The sequence below is a fragment of the Pipistrellus hanaki genome (assembly GCF_964339955.1).
Source record: "Pipistrellus hanaki genome assembly, chromosome: 1".
Taxonomy (NCBI): domain Eukaryota; kingdom Metazoa; phylum Chordata; class Mammalia; order Chiroptera; family Vespertilionidae; genus Pipistrellus; species Pipistrellus hanaki.
In genome coordinates, this window is record NC_140503.1 from 2142570 (window position 1) to 2157393 (window position 14824).

The following is a 14824-nucleotide window of genomic DNA, read 5'->3' on the forward strand; positions in this document are numbered from 1 at the left end:
CGCGAGGCTCCGGGGGCCTGCCGCCCTGGGGCGGGGAAGTGCACCCCCAAGACTCCCCACTTCTACAGGAGGGAGGTCCCAATGGGAAAGGCCCTGCGGACCGGTGCCCTGCACACACATGAAACATGCGTGTGGAGCTGTCCTCGCATGTGTGCAACGGGGACCACAGCGGCGGCTGCGTGCAGGAGAGTCCTGCCTCCTCCCGGCCCTGCCAGCCCCAGCCTCCACGGGCGGCTGCTCTGCGTCCGGGGGAGCCACTCACGGGGGCCCGGCCCGGGACGGACGCACCAGGACAGTGACGGTCGTGGTCGTGGTGTGCACCGCTCTCCAAACAGAGTCAGGGGCCTTCCACTCTCAGTCAGCTGTCGCCGCGGCGGTCCGAGGACCACTGTGGTCCGGGAGGTCCGGAAGGCTGGTGACCGCTGCCCTAAACCAGACGCCTGGTACCCGGTGCCCCTCAGGCCGCCAGGCCGCGGTGCGGGCTCCTCCTCCGACCACAGAGGAGCCGTCACGCCGAGCGAGCACAGTGCTCTCGGCCCGCCCCGGCCCCGACGGGGGGGGGGGGGGGGCGACGGTGATCACAACTCGCCCCCAGGCCCACGTCACTGCGCCCAGGGCACCGAGGACCCGCAGGGCACACGCTCTCCTCCGGCCACAGGAGAGGAGGCCGCGGCCCAGGAGCAGGTTCAGAGACCTCCCTCCCAATGCAGGCTGCTCTGCAGAGGCGGTGCAGGGGGGCGTGAGGCAGCTGGGGAGCACCCCATTTTCCTGTCCTGGAGGGTTAGTCTGGCACCCAGGAAGTCTCTCAGGGGTTTGTAACATTAGAACACCTGTTACCTACAAAAAAGGCAGAAGCCATGACTTCCAGGTAAAACAGACCACAAAACCCGGTTAGACACAGGCTGCTGCTTCAGCCCCGGTCAGTTTGGCTCAGTGGGTAGAGCATCAGCTGGCAGACCAAAGGGTCCCGGGTTCGATTCTGATCAAGGGCATGTATGTATCTTGGTTGCAGGCTACTCCCTGGCCGGGACCCTGGTCAAGGCTGGTGCAGGAGGCAACCAATCGATGTGTTTCTCTCACATCCATGTTTCCCATGTTTCTCCCTTTCTCTGAAAGATCAATGGAAATGTCCTTGGGTGAGAGTTCACAACAACAACAAAAGAACAGGCTGCTGCAGGCCAGCCGGTGTGGCTCAGCGGCTGAGCGTCGGCCTAGGAACCAGGAGGTCACAGTTCAATTCCTGGCCAGGCGGCTGTCCACAGTGTGGGGCGTGCAGGAGGCAGCAGATCAATGATTCTTCTCTTCATTGGTGTTTCTATCTCTCTCTCCCTCTCCCTTCTCTCTGGAATCAATAATAATAATAATAATAATAATAATAATAATAAAGACATGAAAAAAAATAAAGGAAAGGAGACAGGAAGCTAACACTGCGGTTCCCAGACACTATCGCTCCAAAGCACAGGGTCCTCCCCGCCCGCCCACGAGCACCCCACCACCGGGAAGCCTGCAGGGAGCCGGCTAAGCTGCCTCCGAGCACACCTCTCCTCTGGTTTGAAACGTAAAGAAATCTGTTCTCTCTAGGACTGCCTCTCTCTCTGCGCGGGGCCGGTCCCGCTCGCAGCCTCCCGGTGACATCGGCCCAGCGCCTGCAGGGACGATGAGACCCAGGCAGGCGCAGCGGCTGCTGGTAACGGAGAGCACGGGCTGTCTGAGCATCCAGGCCGCCACGCACAGCGGAGGTTCTGGGAAAGCAGGCCGGGAAGGCGCACAGTGAGGTGCCCGAGGGTGTTGCCAGCTGCTGGCTGGGTACTGACTGGGTCGGCCAGGAGGTTAGCAGACGGGCCGACCTCGGAGCCACAGCCTCTCGCCCCAAACCAAAGCCAGCCGTGCCTGAGACCAGGACGTTCTGGACGTTGGGAGGAAATGCCGTGTGCAGTGTGCACTGCGTGACGCTCCCAGTGAAGTCTGGGCAGCCCTGCAAGGCCAAGGGCTCACCGTCTGCAGACCCACCCGGGCAGGGACCGTGAACAGCATCACCAAACCCGGGACCATCCACTCCGTCTGCAGAGGCGCTGGGGCGACAGCTTGGACTGAGAACCTGGTACCTCATTATCTGTGCAGGGGCCTAAGGTCAAGTAACTCGCTCAAGGTCATGCAAGCGAGAGAAGAGAGGCCCATGGCCGCGTGGGGCGCCTCCCCCTGGAGCAGGTCCGTCCCCTGAAAACCCTGTGGAGGCGCCTGGGCACCGGCAGGCGGGAGGGCGGCGCCTGGCAGGTGTCGCCGGAGAGAGTGTGGCCTCTGCTGACCGACAGGGCTCGGCCCCGTGGGCGGCACTCCCCGCTCCCCACATGTCCGTGTGCGGGCTCCCGAGGAAACGGTCTGCCGCGGGGCCCGATTCTGTGTTATTTCTACTCATCCTACATGCGGCCAGGACCCGGGGCCGCTGGCGTGAAGCCACGAGAAGAGCAGAGGAAGTCACCGGCACCGCAGACGCGGGCAGCCTGGGCCCGCCGGGTCCTGCAGTCACCGTCCCACCCGGGCTCCGGAGGCTCCCACACCACCAGGGAACGTCAGGAAACTCCTCGGGATGGGCTGGCCGTAAGCATGTTCCCTCCCGGGCATCCCACCCTGAAGGCCAGCCCCCGGCAGCCCCCGGACGTGAGCCCAGAAGCTGCGGCCCGGCGACAGCACAAACCCAGCGGCGCGGAGAGGCAGGCGGTGCGCGGCGGCAGCGATGCTCGGGTGACTGAGGAGCGGAGTGGGGCCCAGGAGGTCCGCGGGCAGGCCGTCCAGGCCCACTCTGCCTGAGCTCACCGCTGCCAACGTTCCAGCTCAGCCCCGCCTCCCACACCCAGCCGCGGCCGCTGCTTTCGTCGTCGCTAACCCTCACCCCAGGATGTCTATCCACTGGTTTTAGAGGGAGCAGGAGAGGGGGTGAGAGAAGAGACATCGAAATCAGAGGCACATGGACTGGCTGCCTCCCCATGGACCCTGACAGCGCAGGTACGTGCCCTCGCCTGGGGACTGAGCCTGCGACCGCGGCGTGCAGGCCGATGCGAACCGCTGAGCGCGCAGGCCAGGGCGGTGGGTTCTGTGCCAGTCGCTCCGCGGCGCAGGCTGTCCGCAGAGGCCCATCTGTGAGGCTCCTGGTGGAACCGAGGCCCTGAGCTGCCTGGGCACGGCCTTGCTCACTTCCTCTCCTGTAATCGGCCCTTTGCTTCTCGGGCCCCACAGGCCGCGCTGAGGCTGTTTCAAGGCGGGGTGGCCGTCACTAGGTTTCCACAGCACCTGGGGCACGACCTCCTCAGGACCTCCACGCCAGCGGGTCCAGAAGGTTCCTCTCCAGCCTGAGACCTGCTGGGCTCCGCCTTGCTGAGCCTGGACACGGTGGACTGTCTCCCCTTCCTCCCCCACCTCCCGGCCTCCATCCTGCGCCTGCCAACCGCCCTCTGTGCCTGCCCTCCCCCTCCGCCAGCCCTCCCCCTCCGCCTGCCCTCCCCCTCCGCCTGCCCTCCCGAGCCGCCTGCCCTCCCCCTCCGCCTGCCCTCCCGAGCCGCCTGCCCTCCCCCTCCGCCTGCCCTCCCGAGCCGCCTGCCCTCTGCAGCCGGCCGCCTGCCCTCCCCGGCTGGCCAGCTTGCGGACGAGCACTCTCCGTGCCCCCACCTCTCCCTGCAGCTTGAGGAGCCTTCTCTGCCGCATGCCGCTGGGCCTGTGACGATGCCTCAGACACCACCCCTTCCTCACTTCTCTGCGCGGTGACCGAGGCTGGCACAGAGCGGGCACGGTTTTTCAGGTCGAACACCCAATACAGAGACCCTCCGTAGGGTGTCCCTCCCAGGAGTGCATGCACACACTGAATACTTAGAAAGGCGGTGCTCGTTAACATAGGCTTCATCCCCAAAATCGCACGATCAGGGTGAAAGTGTGGTCGCGTTTGGGGGGACGCCCTGGGCGTAACTTTACTGCCGTAGAGCCTCAGGCAGGACGAGAGGGGGCTCGGAGCCCAGGACGCCCTGAAATGCTCTGCCGCTGTCGGTCACGGACACATCCACCGCTGCAGTGGCTGCCTCTGCGGACAGAAGGCTGGCTGCCCGGGAGTGCTCTGGGGCCAGAACCCCAGCCCCTCTCCACCTCACCAACCCACCCCTGTGGCCCCCTGGAGCCAAAGGAGCAGATTCCTGTGACCTCAGCACTCTTGCTGGGCTCCCGGCACCACGGCACCAGGGGAGGCCGAGAAGCAGGGCTCACAGAAAGGAGACTCGGGCACAGCCTCTGCACAGCCCGTGAGGCACCCCCACCTCCACTCGCCAGCCTGGCTTTCGCCGGTGCGTCTCCACGGGGTCCCTAGAGAAGGACATTTAGGGTACACAGGCTTACTGATACCTCCTCAATGAAGCTTCACTGAAGAAGAGAGAGAAGCTTAAACTCCATGATACTCTTCAAAATGAAAGTGACACTTTCAAGGGATTTTAAAAATAACCTAATAGGAAGGGAAATTTTATGGACCCAAAGTTAGACCTCAAAAACTCCTGACAGCCTGGCCTGGGTGGCTCAGTGGTTGAGCATCAACCTATGAACCAGGAGGCCATAGTGTGATTATTGGTCCAAGCACATGCCCGGGGTGTGGGGGAGTACAGGAGGCAGCCAATCGATGATTCTCTCTCATCACCATGATGTTTCTATCTCTCCCTCTCCTTCCTCTCTGAAATGAATAAAGATATGTTTAAAAAAAACAAAAACGAAAAACTCCTGACAAACAGATGAGCAAGGATGCGTGCTGGTTGGGTAAATAAAACCTACCCTTGTACAGGCAACTATCGTTGTGTGAATGGGTGCGAGTCTGAAAGCTTTCCCCTGAGATCAGACACAAGACAAGGCTGCCTGCTTCCACACTGCTACTCCGGCTGAAGCCCCAGCCAGTGCAGCCAGGCAGGAAAAGGAAACAACGGAATCCAAACCGGAGAGAAAGAGATGAAAAACCTCTATGGCCTGTGTCAGGAGTCCGCATGTGGAAAACCCCACAGAAGCCACAAAATGCCACCAGAGGTAAGAACCAGACTCAGCAAAGCTGCGGATACATGATCGACACACAAAATCACTGTGGCCAACCGGCGAGGCTCAGTAGCTGAGCTTCAACCTATGAACCAGGAGGTCACAGTTCAATTCCAGGTCAGGGCCCGGGCGGCTGGCCCCATCCTCAATGCGGGGCGTGCAGGAGGCAGCTGATTAATGATTCTTTCTCATCATGGATGTTTCTATCTTCCTCTCCCTTTCTCTCAGATTTAATAAAAATATTTTTTAATCAGTTGTGCTTTTATATAGAAGCAATGAAAAATCTTTAAAAAATTAGGGAAACAATTCGATTTACAGTAGCATCCAAAAGAATACAATAACTAGGAATAAATTAAGCAGGAAGGTAAGAGCTGGCTCGCTGAAACAACAGAATCCTGCAGAAAGAAATAAAATATATAAACACACGGAAAGAAATCCCATGGGCACGGGCTGGAAGACCGGATATTGTTAGGATGGCAATTCCCAAAGCACATGCAGTGTAATCCCTACCAACATTCCAAACTGCTTTTGCAGAAAGAAAAAAAGGGAGCTGCAAGGGATCCCAACCACCCCAAGCAGATCAAAAAAAGTAAGGTGGGAGACACTTCTCAAAATTATCTCAAAATCATCTCAAAACTTCCTACAAAGCTACAGTTAACTACCCAGCCAGTGGGGCTCAGTGGCTGAGCACTGACCCTGAACCAGGAAGTCAGAGTTCAACTCCCAGTCAGGGCACATGCCCAGGTTGCTGGCTCGATCCCTGGTAGGGGGCATGCAGGAGGCAGCCAGTCAATGATTCTCTCATCATTGATGTTTCTCTCTCCCTTTCTCTATATTCAATAGAAATACACATATATATTTAAAGCTACAGTAACCAAAACACAGGGTGCTATTGGCATAAAGACAGACCTATACAACGGAATAGGGAGTCCAGAAATAAATGCAAACATCTGTGGCCAAATGATTTCCAACGAGGCTGCGAAGGCCAGCCAGTGGAAAGAACAGCCCCCTCACCGCATGGCGCTGGCAAGCCGAAGCAGGCCCTGCCTCCCTCCGCACACAAAAATTAGCTCGCGGGCCAAGGTCTGAATGTGAGCGCTCAAACTACAAAACACACAGCAAATCTTCATGGCCTCGGAGCTGGCAACAGGTTCTCAGATTTTAACCAAAGCGACAGCAACAAAATTAAAAAAAGGCTTTTAATCAAAATTAAAAGCTTTTAACATCAAAGGACATTATCAGGACTAAAAAAAACTTCGGGAATGAGAGAACATGCCTGTAAATCATATGTCTATCCAAAAAATATAAGGAACTCTTACAGGTCAACAACAAAAGGACAAACCACCCCACTGAACCATGGGCAGTGCTTGGCGAACGGTCCCCCCACGTCCGGTGGAAGATGAGAGATGCTCAGGGCCGCTGGTCATACGGACACACAAAGCCACCGGAGAGGCCACTGCAGGTCCACGGGACAGGTTCCTTCAGAAGGACGAAGGAAGACTGTGACACAGACACAGCGAATATCCTTCATCCACTAAAAAGGAACCAAACTCTCGTGCAGGAACAGCGGAGGCACCTCACCGATCCGGTGCTGCGTGGGAGGAGCGGGACAGGACGCCGGGGCCAGCCTGCGTCCGGCTCCGTCTCCTGGCACGTCCGAGCGCCAGGCCGAGAGCCGGTTAGCGGAGCAGGAGCAGGCGCACGCCGTGAGTCCGGGGTTTAACGGCGTGACAAGGCGTTTTGAAACGAGAAAGAGCTGGTGTTTGCACACATTGCGAACGCGCTAAATGCATAGTTAATTGTCTGACAGGTGAGCTTTGCCTCAGTAGAAGAAAACGTGGTCAGACTACAGCTTATTGGTTCATTCGCACAAACTCAGCTTCCCACCACACGCCAGGCACTCTGCAGGGGCACAGGGTAAGGCGATGGACCATTTTCTGCTCTGAATTGAAAAGCCAGGCAAGGGACTAGACAGACAACCAGGGCTCTTTGATTTAGGGTGTCCGGGAAAGACCGCCTAGAAGTGCCAGCTAAACAGACACCAGAACGGATGGGAGAACAGTGTTCAGCTAAATAACATACTAAAATACAAAGCTATCACAAACATCACATGCAAAAACGGGGGCTCTCCAACTGCAGACATTGCCATGTGTGCAAACACACGGTGGCTGCTCTTCTAGACCTTTTACTCTTCGTTACAAATCACTGCCTCAAGCCCAACGGGGGTGCTCCCGCCGGCCGCAGGCCGCCTCCGGCCGCCAGCCTCCTGAAAGGCCGGCCCCTCCGGCTGTCCTCCCTCGGGAAGCTCTCTTCCCTCTGGAATCCCCGCGTGGGGTGTGTCAGGCTCTCCCCCCTCGGTGCAGGGAGGACACATGCCTTACTCTCCGGGCAGGTGGACTCACACCCAGGCTCTCGGAGACAGGAAGTTCACTGTCACCAAGCACACTTAGGCCAAACTGCGAAAACATGGCGAAGCGGCCTTGGGGGGGGGGGGGCGGGGAGGTTCCAGAATCACCAGACCAAGCAGCCACCTCCACCCCAACTGTGTCAGCGCCAACTGTGCCAGAAGGAAAGGTGCTGTCCCTGCAGGAAGCTGACCATCCGCTCAGCCCTTCCTGGCAGGTACGGCACCTGCCGGCGGAACATCCTAGCGGCTCCCGCGGACAAGCACACAGCCTCTGGTCCCACACAGCCAGAGCGCCGTCCTGCCGCCGCGGAGAAGGCCTCTGCGCCAACTCCGCCCACGCCGGCCCGCTGTACCCTTCCCCAGGGGAGCGGGGGCTGTGCCAGGGCCCCCGTCTGCTCTGTGCAGTGACCCGGCCGGGGATGTGGCCAGAGAGCCCTGAAGACAGTCACTGAGCCCAGTGCCGCCTGCAGCTCCGTGGGCAGCGGGAGAGGGCGCCAGCCCGCACGTGCGTGGGGTGAGGCGTCTGAGCGGCTGTGAGGGAGCGGAGCGCGGTGAAATGCCGCCGCCAGGAGACAGCGCCAGACAGGGAGCCGCTGGGAAAGCGTCCGGCCGGCAGACCGGACCTGGGGGAGGACAGGCTGCCAAGGAGCACCTGCTGGGCCCACCGACCGCAGAGCGCCGCTCGGGAGAGGACGAGACCGGCGGAGCGGGGAGAGAGCCACACTGACCGTCCGGCTCCGAACAGAACCCAGAGCGGATGTTCCAGCGCCCCTGCCCGCTGAGCAGTGCTGAGCTGAGCTCTGGGGCTCTTCATTTCCCATCTGTGAAACAGGACAGTCTTCCCTCCAGCCAGGCGGGCACCCAGGCCGCCGCACGCCCCGGGGCCTCCCCGTGAGCTCGCTCACCCCACAGCCAGCTTGCTCATGCTCCTCCTCCCGGAAACCACCTCCCAAGCCCCGGTCCCAGGCAGCGGGCACTGCCTCCCCCGGCACTCCCCCCGCCCCACACCTGGCACCTGCCCCTGGCACCAGCACACCGGCCTCCCGGGCGCATCCTGGCACAGAAGCTCCTTGGAGAGGGATCACAGAGCATCTTACTCGACTTCCCCGCTTCAGCAAGCAGACCGCTCCTGAGCAAGTGCTCAGAACTGCTATTCAGTCACCTCCCTTCTCCTGGGCCGGCAGTGAGGCCAGGCAGCCTCCGGGCAGGTCCTGGGGAATGGAGTGCAGGGGGACACTGCGCCTGGGTGACTAGCCGCTGCTCTCTCCAGCTGGCCTGGGGGAGTCCTGCCCCATGCTGAGCCTCAGCTGCTCCCTACGACCCGAGGGAACTCCGGGAGCCGCCGTGAGGGCCTGAGGCTGACCCCGTTCGCACTCTGCCTCCCGGTGGCCAGCCCTGGTGGCGGTGAGAGAGCAGGCCGGGTGGTGGGGTGCCATCAGCCCGCGGTCAGGGAAGCCGACTCAGAGGGAGAGGTCGCCCCCGCTGCTGCTGCTGCTGCTGCTGCTGCTGCTGAGACAGAGGGCAGCTCGGTCCAGACGCCGCCGCTGTGCCTCCCCCCATGCCCGGGCCGCTGAAGCTGGGGTGCACGGTCTGGGGACCCCCTCGGGGAGCCTAGGGCAGCCACACACAGACACGATCTTACGGAGAACCCACCGTACCCAAAGTCAGGGCTGTGTGTTATGTGAGGAACATCAGACACATCACAGAGTGCGCGGAGCGTCCGCATCAAACGCGCAGATCAAACCGCCTGGGCCGGCCAGGCGTGCGCAGCCACGCGGCTCCCCCGGGAAGCCTCCGAAAGCAGAGCACTTCATTTGCCCACAATCACGTTCCGAACGCCCGGCCGTTATTAATCCGAAGGGGACGGGATTTAATTTCCAGAAGAAGCTGTGCCTCCTGGGCATGACTGAGCAGGAAGGGCTGAGAACAGCTCCCGCTCTTCCTTCCCAAGTCCCCGGAGCCCCCAAAAGGCGGCCTCGCCTGCCGCGGCCTCCGTCCCGAGCCCCAGCGGCCAGGAGCTCGCTGCTCTCAGGAGGGCCTGTGGGCGCGCAGGCAGGGCGGCAGCTGCGAGGCTCGTTGCTCACCCACTGCAGAGCCAGGCCGCGGGGCCACCGTGGGCCCTGTCCCGCCCCCCCCCAGGCCTGCGGGTTCGGACACAAGCACGGAGGGCCTGGCCTGGGGGAGGGGAGAGCCTCCCGCGTCGAGCTGGTCTCTGAGACCTCAGCACCACCCGGTGCCACCGCTGCCCTGACTGCCCGGCACCGGTTCACCCGCTCTGCTTTCCTCCCCACTTACACAAACCGAGTGTCCTATAAATATGTATGTAGGTTTGCCATCAAATCAAGTGTTCAAATTGGAAAGGAAATCAGGATCAAAATCACAACTGTGGCATCTTTCTTGGTAGGATGGCATCATGAGGGGCTACCAAGTAACCTCCATTTAAAATAGATAGAAATTGCCGGCACCGGTTTGGCTCAGTGGATAGAGCGTTGGCCTGCGGACTGAGGGGTCCCAGGTTCGATTCCGGTCAAGGGCATATACGTTGGTTGCGGGCACATCCCCAGTGGGGGGTGTGCAGGAGGCAGCTGGTCGATGATTCTCTCTCATCGATGTTTCTAACTCTCTATCCCTCTCTCTTTCTCTCTGTGAAAAATCAATAAAAAAATATATTTTAAAATAGATAGAAATAAATAAATATATTTTTATATATGGAGTCAAAATCAGCATGGAGCAAATTCTTTAAAAAAACATGAAGTGAGATTATAGGGCCCGATTTATTGTCTGAGAACCAGAGAAGACGTGGGTTATTCAGGGTGGGTGAGAGGGCAGAGGGGAAGCAGGAGGCAGCCTGCACGGGCAGAGGCCTGAACAAAGGGCCTGCGGGGGCGGAGGATGCGCAGGGACCCTCCCTCCCGGACACCCACCCGCGGCGCGGCCAGCACTGCCCCTGGCCAGCAGCAGGGCGGCCAGTCGGCAGGGCGCATCTGACAGCACCAGGGGACTCGGCAGGACGGCTGTCCTCTGGCCGTGCCTGTGGCGCTGACGCTGAGCTGAAGGCCCACTTCCCGGCCTCCCGACCCTGGGCAGCCAGGACCCTTCCCTTTCCCAACTCCACCAGACCCGGCTTCTCCACCGGAGCCCACACAGGCTCAACTCTCCTCCTGAGGGCTACACTCTGCTGAGGCCGGCTTCCAGCTCCTCCCCTGCTGGGTTCCAGCTCCTCCCCAGGCCCCTCCCCTCGCTGGATTCCAGCTCCTCACCTCACTAGGTTCAGGCTCCTCCCCTCATTGGGTTCAGGCTCCTCTCCAGCTGGATTCCAGCTCCTCCCCTTGCTGGGTTCAGGCTCCACCCCTTGCTGGGTTCCGGCCCTCCCCTCACTGGGTTCAGGCTCCTCCCCTCGCTGGGTTCAGGCTCCTCCCTTTGCTGGGTCCAGGCTCCTCCCCTCGCTGGGTTCAGGCTCCTCCCCTCATTGGGTTCAGGCTCCTCCCCTTGCTGGGTTCAGGCTCCTCCCCTTGCTGGGTTCAGGCTCCTCCCCTTGCTGGGTTCAGGCTCCTCCCCTCGCTGGGTTCAGGCCCTCCCCCCGCTGTGCACAGGACTCTGCTCTAAGGGCAGGTGCGGTCTCTCCTCACCCTGGCACTGTAACTAGAACATTATGGGAACTCGAGGCACATTAATTGAACATTAAATTAAACGAGCAAAAGACTCCCAAGTTCCAGCTAATGAGCCACTTATCTCGAGGAAAATAGAATTCAACAGAAGATTCCAACCTGATTTCTGCAGTCGACAGAAACCAGGAGTCACCTGCCCTTGTGACATCTCACCACGGGCCAGCCTCACCCCAAGGCACTGCACGGGGAGACAACATTTTTGGCCCCAAAACAGGTTCTAATGCTGACCGATCAGAGCCTCGCCTCCTCTTTCCTAGGCTGGTCCGTGCCCACCACCCACACCCACCACGGCTAGGATGGTGCTGTGCAGAGCACAGTAGAGACTCAAAAATGCGAGAGCCATTTTCTATTTTTTAGTGAATTATGAATAACAGGTATTGCACAAACACATCTTTTCCTTTCCTCTGTTACAACAGCATTTTCTCTGTTTCTATGAGCTCCTTTGGACCCAAAGCCTGTCACTGAAACTGCACCCGCTCCCCGCTCTGCTCCTGCTGCCTGCTGCTCGGGCCTTCTCCATGGCTTCGTGCTCCTGCTCAGCACAAGTCCGACATCTCCACACGGAGCCTCGGCTGCCTCTCGGGTCGCCTTCCCAATCCTCTGCCTCACCTGCTTCCTTCCCGCTCCGTAGCCTTCTTCCCCGTGTCTCTCTGTCTCTTAAGTCAATATTATCACTCTCCCCCCCCCCCCCCAATAATGCATCTTCCTCCGGGAACGCCTGGGAAGCAGCCCCCTAGGGGTCACGTGTGATTCCCTGGTCCATGCAGAGGGCCTTGGTCATAGGATGTCTCCGGGCTAAGTGAGTGGTTCTTAAAGTGACCACTGCAAGTCAACTCGGCGGTTGCGTAAGATTTGACAGGTTAGAGCCCCCGCTGCGTGGCAGGCTCCCTGTGAGCAGATGAGAACGCAGAGACGGCACATTTAGCGCAATTTCCTTTGTGTGCTGGAGCCGGCTCGGGCTTGCAACACCACAGAGGCAGTTTTCTTTCTTCAAGTACAGCTTTCACGTTTTTAAAAAGGGCTTTGCTCGAGTAAATCATTCTCACCCTTCAGCTCATTAGCATATCTATCCGGACAACACCCCAGAAAGCCCTCTCTGTTTGCAGAGTGAAAAATGGAAGGGACCTGCCAGCGGTGTTTACAGAATCAAAATCCCCAGCACGGGCAAACAGCAGAAGCAAACAGATGCTCCAGGTGCGTGAGGGCCTTTTTCAGACACTGCCACTGCTCCTGCCAGCCTCCTCCAAAACGGACGGGTAGCGAGTGTCCACGGAGAATAAGGGGTCCCCTGTCCCCTCAGAGAAAAATTCACATGAACGTCTTATAAAAAAAAGTCTGCGTCTCCCTGCCAGCCCCTGCTTCCTGGCTTCTGCATGTGACAGCTGGACGGATGGCGTCTGTGAGACTCCGCACCTCGCACGCCTCGCCCCGCAAGGCCTGTGCCCGCCAGGGACGCTGGCCTCCTGGCGGTCTCTGTCCCAGCACCTACCCATCTGGGTGCTCTGTCACTCTCGGGCTGTGAGGCTGATTTTGTCTGGGGCCAAAATTTCCCGTCTTTCCACTCATCCCTAGCAGGCACCTTGTCACCGGTCCCGGAGGAGCGGATGGCTGCGCCGCCGCGGCTCCTGCCGGGCTGCGGCCTCCCGCAGGCCATTTCAGAGATGCCAACGGAGACCCTGGCCACCGGGCTTCCTCGGAGGAGGGGGTACAGCCTGGGAAGGGGCGGAAGCCACATTCCCCAGCCCCCCGCCCCGTGTTCCCAGCAAACGCGGGCCTCCTCCCCAGCTGTGTGCTGTGAATGTAAATTAAGAAGCGGCAACAACGCCACTCAACGCAGCCTCTGTGGACTCCACACAAACGGAGACACACACACACACACACACACACACACGCACACCCCTGTGTCATTCGAAAACCGAGTCACAGCCTCGCGCGCCGCAGGTGAAATACATGGTCCCCTTCAGGGGTCCGCGGTCGGAGGCTCCTGGGTTTCCAGGCACGTCCGCACGCTTCGCTCCATCTTGCCCCGCCGCCGGGAAGGAGGCTGCCCGCGGAGCCCGGCCCCGGGAGGGTGTCCCCGGGCGCAGGGGCCGCGGCGGCGCCCGGGGGAAGGCAGCCGGCGCCGCGGCGCTGACCTTCGGGGCGGGAGTGCGTGATCGGCGCCGCCCGCAGCGCGCTCTGCGGAGCAATGACTCAGTATAAACTTTTAAATAATGGCCAGCCCCCGGCGCCGCGGCTCGTGCGGGCAGCGCCCGGCCCGGCCCGGCCCGGCCCGCGCGGCAGATGCCGCCGCCGCCGCCGCGGGGTCACGCTCGCGGGAGGCCCGGGCGCCCGTTTCCTGAAAAGCTGCGGGGCCCCGGCCCCGGGGCCCGGCCCGGCCTCCGGCGCAAAGTTTCCCGAAGTTGAGGCGTCCGGGGGGCGGGCGGCCCGGCGGGGACCGGCGAGGCGGCGCCGCACCGGGCACTCGCCGCCGGGCGCCGGGCCTGCGCCGCCCCGGCCCCGCGCCGCCGCCGAGGGCGCGGGATGGAGCCCGGGATGGAGCCGCGGGCCGCCCGCCGCCGCCCGCCGCCCGCCGCCGCCCCTTACCCGCGTCCGCCGCCGCTCGCGCTCAGGGGCGCCGGGCGCGTCCTCCGCCGCGGTCCGCAGCGTCCTGCTCCCCGGGCGGCCCCATGGCGGGGGGCGGGGAAGCCGGCGGCCGCCGCCGCCGCCGGCTGGAAAGTCCCTGCTGGGCTGCAACCGGCTCGCGCACGCGGCGGCCGCGCCGCCCCGCGCTCCTCGCGCCCTCGCGCTCCCGCTCGCGGCACTTCCTCTCGCGCTGGAAATCCCCGCCGGCGCCGGGCGCGCGCCCGCCCCGCCCCCGCCGCGCCCGCGCCGCCGCGCCCGCGGGAGCCGCAGCACCGGCGCGCCGCCTCGCGCGCACGCGCGCACGCTCGCGCCCGGTTGCCAAGCCCCCCCCCCCCCGCCGGCCTTAGCAACGGCGCCGCGGAGGCCCCCACCCCCGGCGCCGCCTGCGCCCCGCCCCCTGGCCCCGCGCCCGAGGCCCCCTTTCCGGGTCAGAAAGCCACGCAGGCCGCGTGGGGCCGAAAGCGCAGGTTTCCTCGCGGTCGGGAGGGATGGTGTCACCCGGTTCACCAGGGCAGCCCTCACACTCACACTCACACTTAACCACACACAGACACACGCACAGGCACTCACACCCACAGACCCGCGCGTTCAGCATGTCTTCTCGGTCACACACACACACACACACACACTCTCAGACAAACGCTCACATACACATATCCCAACATTTACACACTGACACACTGACACACTTGTTCACAGTCTCACTCTCATCATACTCAGACGCACAGGTACAGACATGCCCATGTGCTCTCGCATTCCTACTCACACTTGCATGCTCTCCAACACTCGCACACACCCATACAGACACACCTGCTGCACCCACAGCCTCATGCACACCAGCAGGAGGTGGGGCCGAGGGGCCAGGGCTGAGGTCTCAGCCTGGGTTCGCCTGGAGTTCCCTTCCTTCCTCCGGGGCCCCTCCACACCCAGGAAGTTGGTCTTGGTCCAGTGTGAACAGAGTGGCCAGTGTGCCATCAGCTCCCAGAGTTCTCAGCTGGCCTGGGCGCCCTCCTCCTCTGACCCCAGGCCTTCTGGGGCCTGGGCAGCCTCCAGGGCCAGGGCTGCCCTTTCT

At 61.5% G+C, this 14824-nt stretch overlaps 1 protein-coding gene across 1 annotated transcript in view; it reads right to left on the minus strand.

Moving 5' to 3' along the window:
* Positions 1 to 13957, minus strand: part of TRAF3 (TNF receptor associated factor 3) — an 81662-nt gene extending 67705 nt beyond the window's left edge. The window contains exon 1 of the mRNA XM_084896590.1: positions 13714 to 13957. The gene's annotated coding sequence lies outside the window, so the exon portion shown is untranslated. The remainder of the gene's footprint in view (positions 1 to 13713) is intronic.
* Positions 13958 to 14824: the final 867 nt, after the last annotated feature.